Source organism: Euprymna scolopes, chromosome 32 (genome assembly GCF_053919585.1).
Source record: "Euprymna scolopes isolate OS-2025 chromosome 32, ASM5391958v1, whole genome shotgun sequence".
In the NCBI taxonomy this organism is placed as follows: Eukaryota; Metazoa; Mollusca; class Cephalopoda; order Sepiida; family Sepiolidae; genus Euprymna; species Euprymna scolopes.
The window spans coordinates 18,241,695-18,255,304 of record NC_136513.1 but is presented as its reverse complement, the minus strand read 5'-3'; positions in this window follow the sequence as shown (position 1 = coordinate 18,255,304).

The window sequence follows — 13,610 nt, the reverse complement described above, 5'->3', positions numbered from 1 at the left end:
CTCAACTAACTGGTGACTTCTCTCTGAGAAAGGAAAAAGGTTTCCAGAAAGTATCAAGAAAGACAATTAGTCAGTTTAAATTCATGTTAAGAATGTGTCCATTAAAACTATAAGCAAAATATTTTTAAGTGAGATTTAAAAGAAAATAGCAGATAAAGAAAAGAAAAAAGAATACATTCGGAAAGGTGCGCACAGAAAAGACTAGGATATACATGTAATCGTAATGTTTGTTTAATGTTAACCGATGCAAATTCTATGGAATGAGAATTATATTTAATCAACAGAATGGTTACTTGTAGGCATAGATCAATTCATACCATCCAAAAATTCCCAAAAAACATAACAGCCAGCCATGGTTCTCCCCAGAATGTGCTGCTGCCATGGCGCACAGAAATAACTTTTTCCATAGCTACTAACGTAATAGATGTACTGAGACTAAAGTTGCTTTCAGGACTGCCAGCAACCACTGTAAAAGAGTAATAAAAAATGCAAGACAGCTATATGCTCAGTCCGTTAAACTCAAAGTAGCTGAGCAGCGGCTTGGTTCCCACCAGTCTTAGCAAATAGCAAACAGGATCCTGAACAGAAGCATGCATTCTATCCCAACCATCATTAATAGACCTGAGGTCATCTAGTCAGCATCAGACAAGGCCAAACTATTTTCCAAGAACTTTGCAGCTAATTCTACCCTATGCGACGAAGGCCATCAACTCCCCGTATTTCTTCCTATAACAAACAACACGTTATGCAACATATAAATATCTGTGCGTTGGGTCGCCAAGCTAATCAAGAACCTTGACTCCAGTAAAGCATCTGGCCCTGACGGTATTCCAATCATAGTGTTGAAAAAGCTTCAACCAGAACTTGCCCCCATACTTACAAAACTGTTTAAGCGATGCCTTAAGGAGAAGTGATTTCCAACACCCGTGAAAACCTCATCAGTATGCCCTGTATTTAAGAATTCAGGTGATAAGTCATCTCCCTCTCAGTAAAGACCAATAAGTCTCCTGTGTGTTATGAGTAAGTTGCTAGAATCCATATTAAATAGAGAAATATCCAACCACCTCAGCAGAAATAACCTTCTTAGTGATATGCAATATGGTTTCCGTTCTGCTAGATCGACATCAGATGTGCTAACGGTTAGATCTCATAGGATTAGTGAATCTCTCGAGAAAAGCTTAATTTCTAGGGCAATTGCTCTTGACATATCAAAGGCCTTCGATAAGGTATGGCATAAAGGTCTACTTCACAAGATTTCCAGCTACAGCATAACTGGAAATGTTTTTTCAATTATTAAATCGTTTCTCTCTGATAGGCTCATAAGAGTAGTGGTTGACGGACAGAAATCAGAGGTCCACAGTATTAATGCTGGAGTCCCCCATGGGTCCATCCTGGGCCCAACTGTCTTCCTGATCTACATCAATGATCTCTCAAAACACATACTTAAATCATTCGTTGGCCTCTATGCTGATCACACGACCATCTACGACAACACATCAAAGGCCATAAATGATAAAGTTCTCTCTGATTCTCTCTCCTCTGATCTTGAGCACGTGGTACAATGGGTGAAGAGGTGGCTGGTTACTTTTAATGCATCTAAAACCAAACTCCTATCTTTACATCATCAACGCTCTGATCCCCATCTGTCATCAATTGAAATGAATTGCTCTCGTCTTGGGGAGGCTCCATGTTTTGACAAGCTTCTGGGTTTGACCTTTACTCTGGACCTGAAGTGGAACACGTACATCAAGTCTGTTGCCAAGGTCACCGGGAAAATGATTGGTCCTTCTACCACTCCAGAAGATATCTCACTACTGATGCAATTCTCTATCTATATAAAAGCCAAGTACGTCCAAGGATGGAATACTACTGCCACATCTGGGCAGGAGCTGCTAAAAAAGCCTATCCTGCCTTGACAGAGTACAAAATATTCTGGGTTTAGTGGGGGATGCCCTTTTCTCTTCCCTGCAACCTCTCTCCCACAGAAGAGACGTTGTGAGCCTGTCTTTGTTTTATTGTTATTTTCATGGTAAGTACTCGTCTGAGCTCCAATCTCTGGTCCCCCCTCGCCAATCTTTCATGATAAACACCCGTCTGGCTGAAACTACTGTCAATAATTTTTCCCACTCTTTATCTGTGCCTAAATCAAACGTAGATTCCATGAACTAAGTTTCTTTCTCAGAAGTGCACGCCTGTGTAACTCTCTTCCGTCTGCCTGCTTCCCACCTGCCTACAACTTGGATATCTTCAAGTCCAACATAAACAAATTCCTGGCAAACCGCCCCCTTAAGTAAGACATTTTATCAAATATCCAATACTAATGATTACTATGATACTATCCCATTGATTAATGTACACGCAGTATCCTTTATCCCCGAGTGGCTTCCGAGCCTTTATAAGCGGTGAATACCATGTAAATAAAAAAATATATATATTTTAATAAAGTTGCTATTTTTCTGGTTAGCGCAAAGAATTAACTTTTGGGGGCAGTAAATCTAATAACATGCAGCCAATATGAAAGCGTTAAAATTTCCATGAAAGTAGTGCCCATTGTATTGCCAAAATATAACTGACATCTTTTGGAGGATTGTTTTTCAGAACAGCACCTTCAGACTACACCAAAATGCCAGTGTACATAGCAGTATGCACCCGTTTGCCTGCTTTCCAGCTGGCTACAATGTGGTCGTCGAGCCGTTCCCCTTAAGTAATCCAATTTACCAAATTTCCACTACTAACGATTACTACGATATTGTCCCATTACTCATTAACCTTTATCCTCGAGTGGCCTCCGAGCCTTGATAAGTGGTGACTCCCTAGTAAAAAAAAAATCACCACACTGCCATATAGATGTGAGTCTTGGATGACCTATAAGCTGGACATTTTCTATATAAGATGTCTTCAGAAGGTCCTTGGCATCACATGGAGAGACAGAGTTCTGCACACAGAGGTGTTAGGGAGGGCAGGCAGCTCGACGTTGAATCCATCATGGTCCAATTTTAACTCAGATGGCTGGGGCACATCATTCGAATGTCCAATCACAGACTACCACATAGAATTCTCTATAGTCAATTACTCCAAGGTCGACGCACTGCCGTTAGCCAGAGAAAGTGTTTAAATGACCACATTAAGAGATCCCTGAAGAGTGGTCGAATTACCTCCTTTCACTAGATGAACTTACTTCCTGCTGGGATCTCTGACGCTCCCTCTGCTCACAGGGAGTGGACTGTATCGAGGAGAACCGAATACAGAACAATATAGTGAAGCGTGCAAAGAGGTATGCCCACCAGAACATCCCTGCTCTATCCGGCACCTCCTTCACATGCCCGTTCTGTGACGGTGCCTGAGGGTCCAGGATTGGACTATTTAAACATCAGCAGACTTACAAGAAGAAGATCGTCATCATGGGATAACGATGAACAACCAAGAAGATAGAACTGACACAAATTAGTTAGTACATCTAAATACTCGAAAAGTAATATTGTGCTACATAGTTCAATACAAATAATAAAATGGCCATGTAAGAAACAATCTTTAATTTACTTCTTCAGTCCAGCATTTCTTTGGTAGACAATGTTCTTCTTCTTTTGTCCTGTTTCTTTCGAATGTTTCCTTGTTAACGTAAATTTTCACTGACTTCTTTCTTCTTTAAAGAACCGCTGCATGTCGAAATTACCACGAGATCCATTCTCATACTATTAAAACAGTGATCATATATTATTATAATGATATTCGAAAACGAGGCTACATAAAAAAGGTCATTTTTATATTTTTGTCCAGGGTTGCCAGATTGGCCACTTTAAACCAAATTTCGCGAAATTGGACGTTTTTAGCCTTAGAAAATTGTATTTGGCAAAGCGTAATGTACGAACTAACTAATAATGGAACAAGCAGAATATTATATAAATAAACCGGGAAGAAGTAAGAAGCGAGAAAATATAGTATATAGTTTATTAAGGTACTTCGTGTTTCTGAATTTCGAAGGTGGGGATTTATTGTTTCTATTATTTGGATTCGTCAAACTACTATTCTCATCAGGCGTATCTTGTAGAATTCAGGGAATCTTTCTGTCGGACTCTGACATCTTACCGTCGAACTTTGGAATCTGCATGGAATTTCGAACGGAATCCTTTATTTAATCCACGGTGTAGCATGATTTCATGTCGTCAGCCATGACTGGATAGAAGTCCTAATAATTCACAATTATTTCTGTTTGTATTACCTACACTGAAGATTGCACCTTCAACTCCCAGAAAATTGTGACTTACAACTAAATTTCACCAAGTACTGTATCCACTATGCCACGGACCCGAGTTCGACAAGATACACCTGAATAAGGTTGGAGGTTACATCGATCAAAACGATGCTAAAATAACACTCAAAATGATATCAGTAGCCAGAAGAATCCAAATCATATGAAGAGATTCCGAAACTGGAAAAGTCTGATTTTTTACAATAAAAAAAGTGTCATGGAAACCCGACGTTGCCCGGGGTTGAATGCTGATCGACGAATGTTTCACACTCCCATAGTTTTATGTCATCCAAATTGGTGAAATTATCCATTTTTCAATCAAATCGACTGCTCTAATTAAAGACTCATCGCATTGCACCAGAAGGAAGCTTCATATGCCTACCGGTTTTGAATTAGTCCACTATACAGTGTAGTCTACATTGCACTGTAGAGAACCTAATGTTGATTTTATAAAACTATCTTTTAAATATACTTTTTTATATATACCTTCCTGAATTTAAGTTTAAAATGCAAAAGTCAACTATCATGCTTCAGTTGTGCTCTAAATCAAATTATTCATCTTGAATGCGCCTTTATCATATCAAAGAATTTACTATTGATTTTATATACCTGGCCATACTTCTTGTGCAGTGATAATGGCTTGAATTTAAGTTTAAAATAAAAAAGTCAAATATCATGGTGCAGTTGTTCTTTAAACATAAACATTCATTTTGAATGCGTCCCTGTCATATCAAAGAACCTATCGTTGATTTTATATGTCGGGCCTTTCGGCTTGTGTGGTAATAAAACTTCTCAAATGCAATTGTGATGTTAGGGTGTGTAAGGTGTTAACTTTGGTCAAAATCGCCTGTTCCTTCTTTCATCAGATTATTTCGATTATGGATTATCGGTACTTATCCAAGACATTCCGATACAAAACCTGCCGAAGAACACTGCCAGGTACATGAACTACGTTCGTGTGAAACTTCATAAAAATCGGCCCAGCCGTTTTCGAGTCAATAGGGAACGGACTCACACACACATACACACACAAACACGCAGATAGACACACACAAAGACATATACCCAGGCACACACAGACACATATACAGACACACACAGACACACACACACATAGACACAGACACACACACATATACACACATACACACATACACACATACACAGACACATACACATACACATACACAGACAGAGACACATACACACACATACACAGACACAGACATACACACATACACATAGACATAGACACACACATACACAGACACAGACATAGACACACACATACAGATATACACATACACTGATACACACATACACACATACACAGACACACACACAAATAACACAGACAAAGACACACGCACATACACAGACACAGCCACACACACATGGACACATACACATACACAGACACACACACATGCACAGCCACAGACACACACACATACACATACACATAGACACAAACGTACACACACATACACACATACACAGGCACAGACACACACACATACACACATACACAGACACACACACATACACACACATGCACGGACACACACATACACACATACACGGACACACACATACACAGACACACACATACACATAGACACACACATACACAGACACACACGCATACACACACATACACGGACGCAGACACACACACAGACACATACACACACATACACATACACACAAACATGCACACACATACACACATACACATGCACACACATACGCACACATACACAGACACAGGTGCACACACATACACATACACAGACACCCACACATACACATACACAGACACACATACACACACACATACACAGACACACACATACACATACACATATACAGACACAGACATGCACACACATACACAGACACACACACATACACACATACACGGACACAGACACACACACATACACACACAGACACTGACACACACACATACACATACACATACACATAGACACACACAGAGCCAAAGTTAGTTTTGCATGATAGTAGAGATGCTTTTAGCTTTATTATACCTGTTCATTTAGTATTAGATTATTTTCATTTGCTGATGACTGATTTATCGATAAGATCGCATACATGAACGCATACCTACATGTCTGTAGGTTTTCATATATGCATCACGTTCCTTTTTTCTTATAGTTTTCCTCTGGTATCGATTCAACATTATTACCGAAAATGTCCGCTTACCAATATTAATTCTACCATACATACATGAAAAGTGTCAATATTATTTATGATATTGCTAAATACAATCATTGCATTCCCGATTCCTTTTTTTCCTCTACTTCCAAGACTAATCAATTTTATGAGTTTTATATTATTAGTCTGGTTATGTCTGATTGTTTTTTATTTATTTATTTTTTTGTTTTACGGCATATCAATCTTTTTTTTTCAGTTTATGTAATGCAGAGTTTGATCACTTCGGTAAAAAAATTGTATACTTTAAGTTCTTTATATCGTCAATTATTTATTCATGGAGTTTGGTTTGGTTGTTTTGTGTTATGGCATATCAAACCTTTTCGAATTATTTAATGAAACATCCGATCATTTTGTGAAAAGGTTATATGCTTCAAGTTCTTTATATTTTCAACAAAATCCCACCTCTACACTGTAGAGATCCATAGATATTGTAAAGCTTTCTACTCAAATAGCTTCTTCCCTCAAACTGTTAGACTTTGGAATACCTTCCCAGGCCTGTGACTGTGCTGACATGTAGAAGTTCAAGTGTAATGTGAATAGATATCTCGCTGCTCAACTCCCTACATAGAATCCCTGCTAATCTGATCCCAAATAGCAGCTCCTTACATCCAAGTGGCTCTGTGCGTTCAAACAACGAATAAACATTAAAAAAAATAAATAAATAAAAAATAAAAGCTGGCGCAGGTCTTAGGTTGAAGCCATTATCAACAGTATGGTGCTTAAAAAGCCAGTCGTTGAAGGCATAAATTCGAACACAAACACAGAAACCCATATGAAATGTACACGTATAATGCACGCATGCATATACATGACATCAAAGCCAGAGGAATAAGAAAATGTGTGCGAACGCACGCACGCACACACACACTCACACACACACACATACACACACAGAAATGTAAATCCACACAAGTACGCGCAAATGCATGCTATGCACACACGTACCCACATAGGAACATACCCGTATACATTCATATCATGTAAAAACAAGAAACACGCACGTACATGTCATTTAAACTGAAGAGAGACCAACACCTCAAAGTGGAATCTTGCCGTTTCGCCTTAATGTAGCGAAGTCTTTTTGAAGAGTGACAAGAAAAATAGATAAAACGTACACATATAACTCTACTCGCCTTATGTTCTGTCATTTCAAAACTTTTTTTTCTACTCTTGAAAAAATCTTCGCCACATGATGGCGAAACGTTGAAATGTCAGATGGCGGTTTCGGTATTTCCCCTTTCCATTTATTTTTCCGTTTACTCTCGTCAGATTTTGTTTATCGTGATAATGCATCACCGTGTGTTTGCATATACATGCACATGTGCACGTGCATATATATGCAGTATCCGATGATGCATTATCGCGATGTTCATGTATATGTAGCATCCGATGATGCATCATTACGATGTTCATGTATATGCAGAATCAGATGATGCATCATTACGAAGTTCATGTATATGCAGTATCGGAAGATGCATCATTACGATATTCATGTATATGCAGCATCCGATGATGCATCATTACGATGTTCATGTATATGCAGCATCCGAGGATGCATCATTACGATGTGCATGTATATGCAGCATTCTATGATGCATCATTACGATGGGCATGTATATGCAGCATCCGATGATGCATCATTACGATGTTCATGTATATGCAGCATCAGATGATGCATCATTACGATGTGCATGTATATGTAGAATCCGATGATGCATCATTACAATGTGCATGTATATGCGGCATCAGATGATGCATCATTACGATGTTCATGTATATGCAGCATCCAATGATGCATCATTACGATGTACATGTATATGCAGCATCCGATGATGAATCATTACGATGTACATGTATATGCAACATCAGATGATGCATCATTACGATGTGAATGTATATACAGCATACAATGATGCATCATTACGATGTACATGTATATGCAGCATCCGATGATGCGTTATTACGATGTACATGTATATGCAGCATCAGATGATGCATCATTACGATTCATGTATATGCAGCATCCGATAATGCATCATTACGATGTACATTTATATGCAGCATAAGATGATGCATCTTCACGATGTGCATGTATATGTAGCATCCGATGAGGCATCATTACGATGTGCATGTATATGCGGCATCCGATGATGCATCATTACGATTTGCATGTATATGTAGCATCCGATGATGCATCATTACGATGTGCAAGTATATGTAGCATCCGATGATGCATCATTACGATGTGCATATATATGCAGCATCCGATGATGCATCATTACGATGTGCATGTATATGCAGCATCAGATGATGCATCATTACAATTTGCATGTATATGCAGCATCCGATGATTCATCATTACGATGTGCATGTATATGCAGCATCCGATGATGCATTATTACGATGTGCATGTATATGTAGCATCAGATCATGCATCATTACGATGTGCATGTATATGTAACATCGGATTATGTATCATTACGATGTGCATGTATATGCAGCATCCGATGATGCATCATTACGATTTACATGTATATACAGCATCAGATGATGTATCATTACGATGTGCATGTATATGCGCCATCCGATGATGCATCATTACGATGTGCATGTATATGCAGCATCCGATGATGCATCATTACGATGTTCATGTATATGCAGCATCCGATGATGCATCATTACGATGTACATGTATATACAGCATCAGATGATGTATCATTACGATGTGCATGTATATGCGCCATCCGATGATGCATCATTACGATGTGCATGTATATGCAGCATCCGATGATGCGTCATTACGATGTACATGTATATGTAGCATCCGATGATGCATCATTACGATGTGCATGTATATGTAGCATCCGATGATGCATCATTACGATGTATGTATATGCGGCATCCAATGATGCATCATTCCGATGTGCATGTATATGCAGCATCCGATGATGCATCATTACGATGTGCATGTATATGCAGCATCAGATGATGCATCATTACGATTTGCATGTATATGCAGCATCCGATGATGCATCATTACGATGTGCATGTATATGCAGCATCCGATGATGCATCATTACGATGTGCATGTATATGTAGCATCAGATGATGCATCATTACGATGTGCATGTATATGTAGCATCGGATTATGCATGATTACGATGTGCATGTATATGCAGCATCCGATGATGCATCATTCCGATGTGCATGTATATACAGCATCAGATGATGTATCATTACGATGTGCATGTATATGCGCCATCCGATGATGCGTCATTACGATGTGCATGTATATGCAGCATCCTATGATGCATCATTAGGATGGTCATGTATATGCAGCATCCGATGATGCATCATTACGATGTACATGTATATACAGCATCAGATGATGTATCATTACGATGTGCATGTATATGCGCCATCCGATGATGCATCACTACGATGTGCATGTATATGTAGCATCCGATGATTCATCATTACGATGTGCATGTATATGTAGCATCCGATGATGCATCATTACGATGTATGTATATGCGGCATCCAATGATGCATCATTACGATGTGCATGTATATGCAGCATCCGATGATGCATCATTACGATGTACATGTATATGCAGCATCAGATGATGCATCATTACGATGTGCATGTATATGCGGCATCCGATTATGCATCATTATTATGTACATGTATATGCAGCATCAGATGATGCTTCATTACGATGTGCATGTATATGCAGCATCTGATTATGTATCATTACGATGTGCATGTATAGCAGCATCCGATGATGCATGATTACGATGTTCATGTATATGCAGCATCCGATGATGCATGATTACGATGTGCATGTATATGCAGCATCCGATGATGCACCATTACGATGTGCATGTATATGCGGCATCAAATGATGCATCATTACGATGTGCATGTATATGTAGCATCCGATGATGCATCATTACGATGTGGATGTATATGGTGCATCCAATGATGCATTATTACGATATGCCTGTATATGCAGCATCCGATGATGCATCATTACGATGTGTAGTTATATGCGGCATCCGATGATGCAGCATTACGATGTTCATGTATATGTAGCATCCGATGATGCATCACTACGATGTGCATGTATATGCGGCATCCGATGATGCATCATTACGATAAAATAAATCTGAGGAAATAAATCAGAAAAAATGGAAAGCGAAAATACCGAAACCGCCAACTTACATTTCAACCTTTTGCCATCCTGTGACGAAGGCTTTTTCAAGATGGACGAGAAAAGTGAAAGAAAAAGAAAACGTACACGTACGTACATCCTCACGTACATCACGTACACGTACGTACACACGTACATTAGCGTACACCTTAGTACACACGTACATTACGTACACGTGAGTACACACGCGCGTGCTATTTAAAACGCATGTGCACATACCTACATACGCACATAAAAGTGCACGCACATAAACACACACACACTTACATAAAGGCGCGCGTGTTCGTTAATGGTATTTAAAGAACGACAACAAACCAATGTTCTTCCTTAGTTGCTTGGTTATTGTTCATCATCCGTGCCACATTTCACGCCTCGCTAATCAATTCAACGGAGAGACAAAGATGCCATCTTTCTAACCCCCACCCTAACCCTAACCCTTTCCATTTAATCTAATTACCAACTCATAAATTAGTTACACGAACGAATGATTTATCTCTTACCGGCCGTGACAAATGAGGTCGAATCCGATACCCAATACCCAGCCAGTAAATAGATGAGCGTCTTACTTAGACCAACAAAGACCAAGTAAGAACATTCTATTTTTCATCTATTTTTTTCTATTCATCACTTCGACATTCGCATTTGTTTCTTTTAAATCTATATTTTATATTTTTATATTATACACATATACCATCTGGATCACAGCGGTTTAGTTTTAATATTACATGCTAATGAGGAAGGGGCACTGGATAACCCAATGTCTTTAGCGTACATACATGTAATATAGTTCTTGCGTTGTCGTATCATAAAGGATTGAGTGTTTGATTATCTTATCAGAGTTAATGTCGTTGTGTGACAGGCATTTTCAACATACCTTCTGCCATTTTGTTGGTCCATCTGGAACATTTCGTCTGGGAGGGAGACTGGTACCTGTTTTTGGGGATGAAGATTTATTTCACTCCAAGACAAGAAATTGGTTCTATAGTTTTTTATTCACCTTCCTGATCGATCGCAGAAGAATGGAAAGTGACTTTGGCCTGTGTGGTTTCTTTCTAGGTCTTATTTCTACCACGTCAGCGTTCGTCCCCCCACAGCAAAGAGGAGGAGACAACGGCGAAGCCGTCCGCTCTCTTCCAAGTCCCAACCAAATCTCCCCAATTCAGCTAACCTGATCATATGATTCACACGCAATCCGATCAGCTGATCTTGACTTCCGGTCAACGTGTATACACTATAACTCACACTCTCCCCTCTATCGCTCTCTCTCTCTCTCTCTTGATCCATTCTATAACATAATTATAGCGAAGTGACGTTAGAAATAAAGTTTGACGACATTTCATCACCTGACATTTTTTTTTTTTTACATTTTCACCCAAAACAAGGAAAATTGCCACTTTGGTGTAGGGGGCTACTATCAGGGGCAACAACTACTGGGGTACTATGTAGGGATTTGGGCAGCAAGATGTCGATTCACGTTACACTTGAACTTCTGCACGTCGGTACTGTTGGGGAAGCAGGGACCTAGAATGGAATTCCAAAGTCTAGCGGTTCTGGGGAAGAAACTATTGGAGTAGAAAGATCTCTTACATCTAGGGATCTCTACAATATGGGGGTGGGATTTAGCAGCCTGTCGGGTTTGTCGAGGGTGTCTACGTCGTGGGGGCACAAGTGATTGAAGTTCGTCAGAGCATTCACCACTAAAATACTTGTAGAACAGGCAGAGGGATGCAACATTTCGTCGATGGGACAGAGGCTGAAGCTTAGATGCCAGTTCAGGGCCTATCAGGTTTGCGACTCCTCTTTTGAACCTTGTCAAGGAGCGAGAGACTAGTAGCAGATGCACCAGCCCAAATGTGACAGCAATACTCCATACATGGGCGAATGGTGGCCTTATAGAGGTGCAGGATACTTTCGGGTGTTAGTATTTGCCTAGCACGGTAGAGAGAGCCCACCTTTCTTGCAGCGGCCCTGGCTATGCCTTCAATGTAATTGTTCCAACTCATGTTTCCTGTGAACGTTAGGCAAAGGAGTTTGAAAGATGTACTCTCAGATAAAGAGTCGTTGGCCATTGCTATAGGTGGTAGAGAAGGTTTCTTGTAATTATTGAATGAAACTAGTTTAGTCTTGGCAGCATTGAACATGAGCAACCATTTTTGTCCCCATTCCACTACAGATTGGAGGTCTTCCTCTAGTATTTCTGCCATTTCTTTAGAAATGTGTTCATTCGTCTTCCTGTCGTGCCTGTTATAGAGTGTAGTGTGATCAGCATATATACCCATCTCAGAAACAATTTTGTCGGGGAGGTCATTTATGAATATCAGGAACAATAGAGGTCCAAGGATAGACCCCTGGGGCACTCCCGCATTTATATCATATTGTTTAGATGTACGACCGTCGAGGACAACCTGGATTTTTCTCTTATCTAAGAAGGATTTAATTATGTTAAGTATTCTACCAGTGATACCGTATGATCTAATTTTCCTGAGGAGACCCTCATGCCATACCCTGTCAAAAGCCTTAGATATATCTAGAGCTACCGCTCTGCCCTCCCCCGCTTTGCCCAGTAAATGGTATATGCGTTAAGAGATTACAGTGAGGATGTCAGCTGTGGAACGGGCTTGTCTAAATCCATATTGTTGGCCAGCCAGAAGTTTAGTATTTGTAAGGTGATGGACTAGAGCATGGTTAATTAAGGTCTCAAATATTTTGAAAAAAAAGTGGGAGTAGGCTAATGGGGCGATAATTTAATGGGTCGGTCCCTTCGCCAGAATTCTTGAATACTGGTACAACAGAAGCAGTTTTCCAACAGCCCGGAAAGCAAGCTTCATTAAGGCATTTGTTGCAGAGTTTGGAGAGAATTAGATCTACTTCGGCTGAGCATTTTTTTAATAGCACAGCTGGGATTAGAT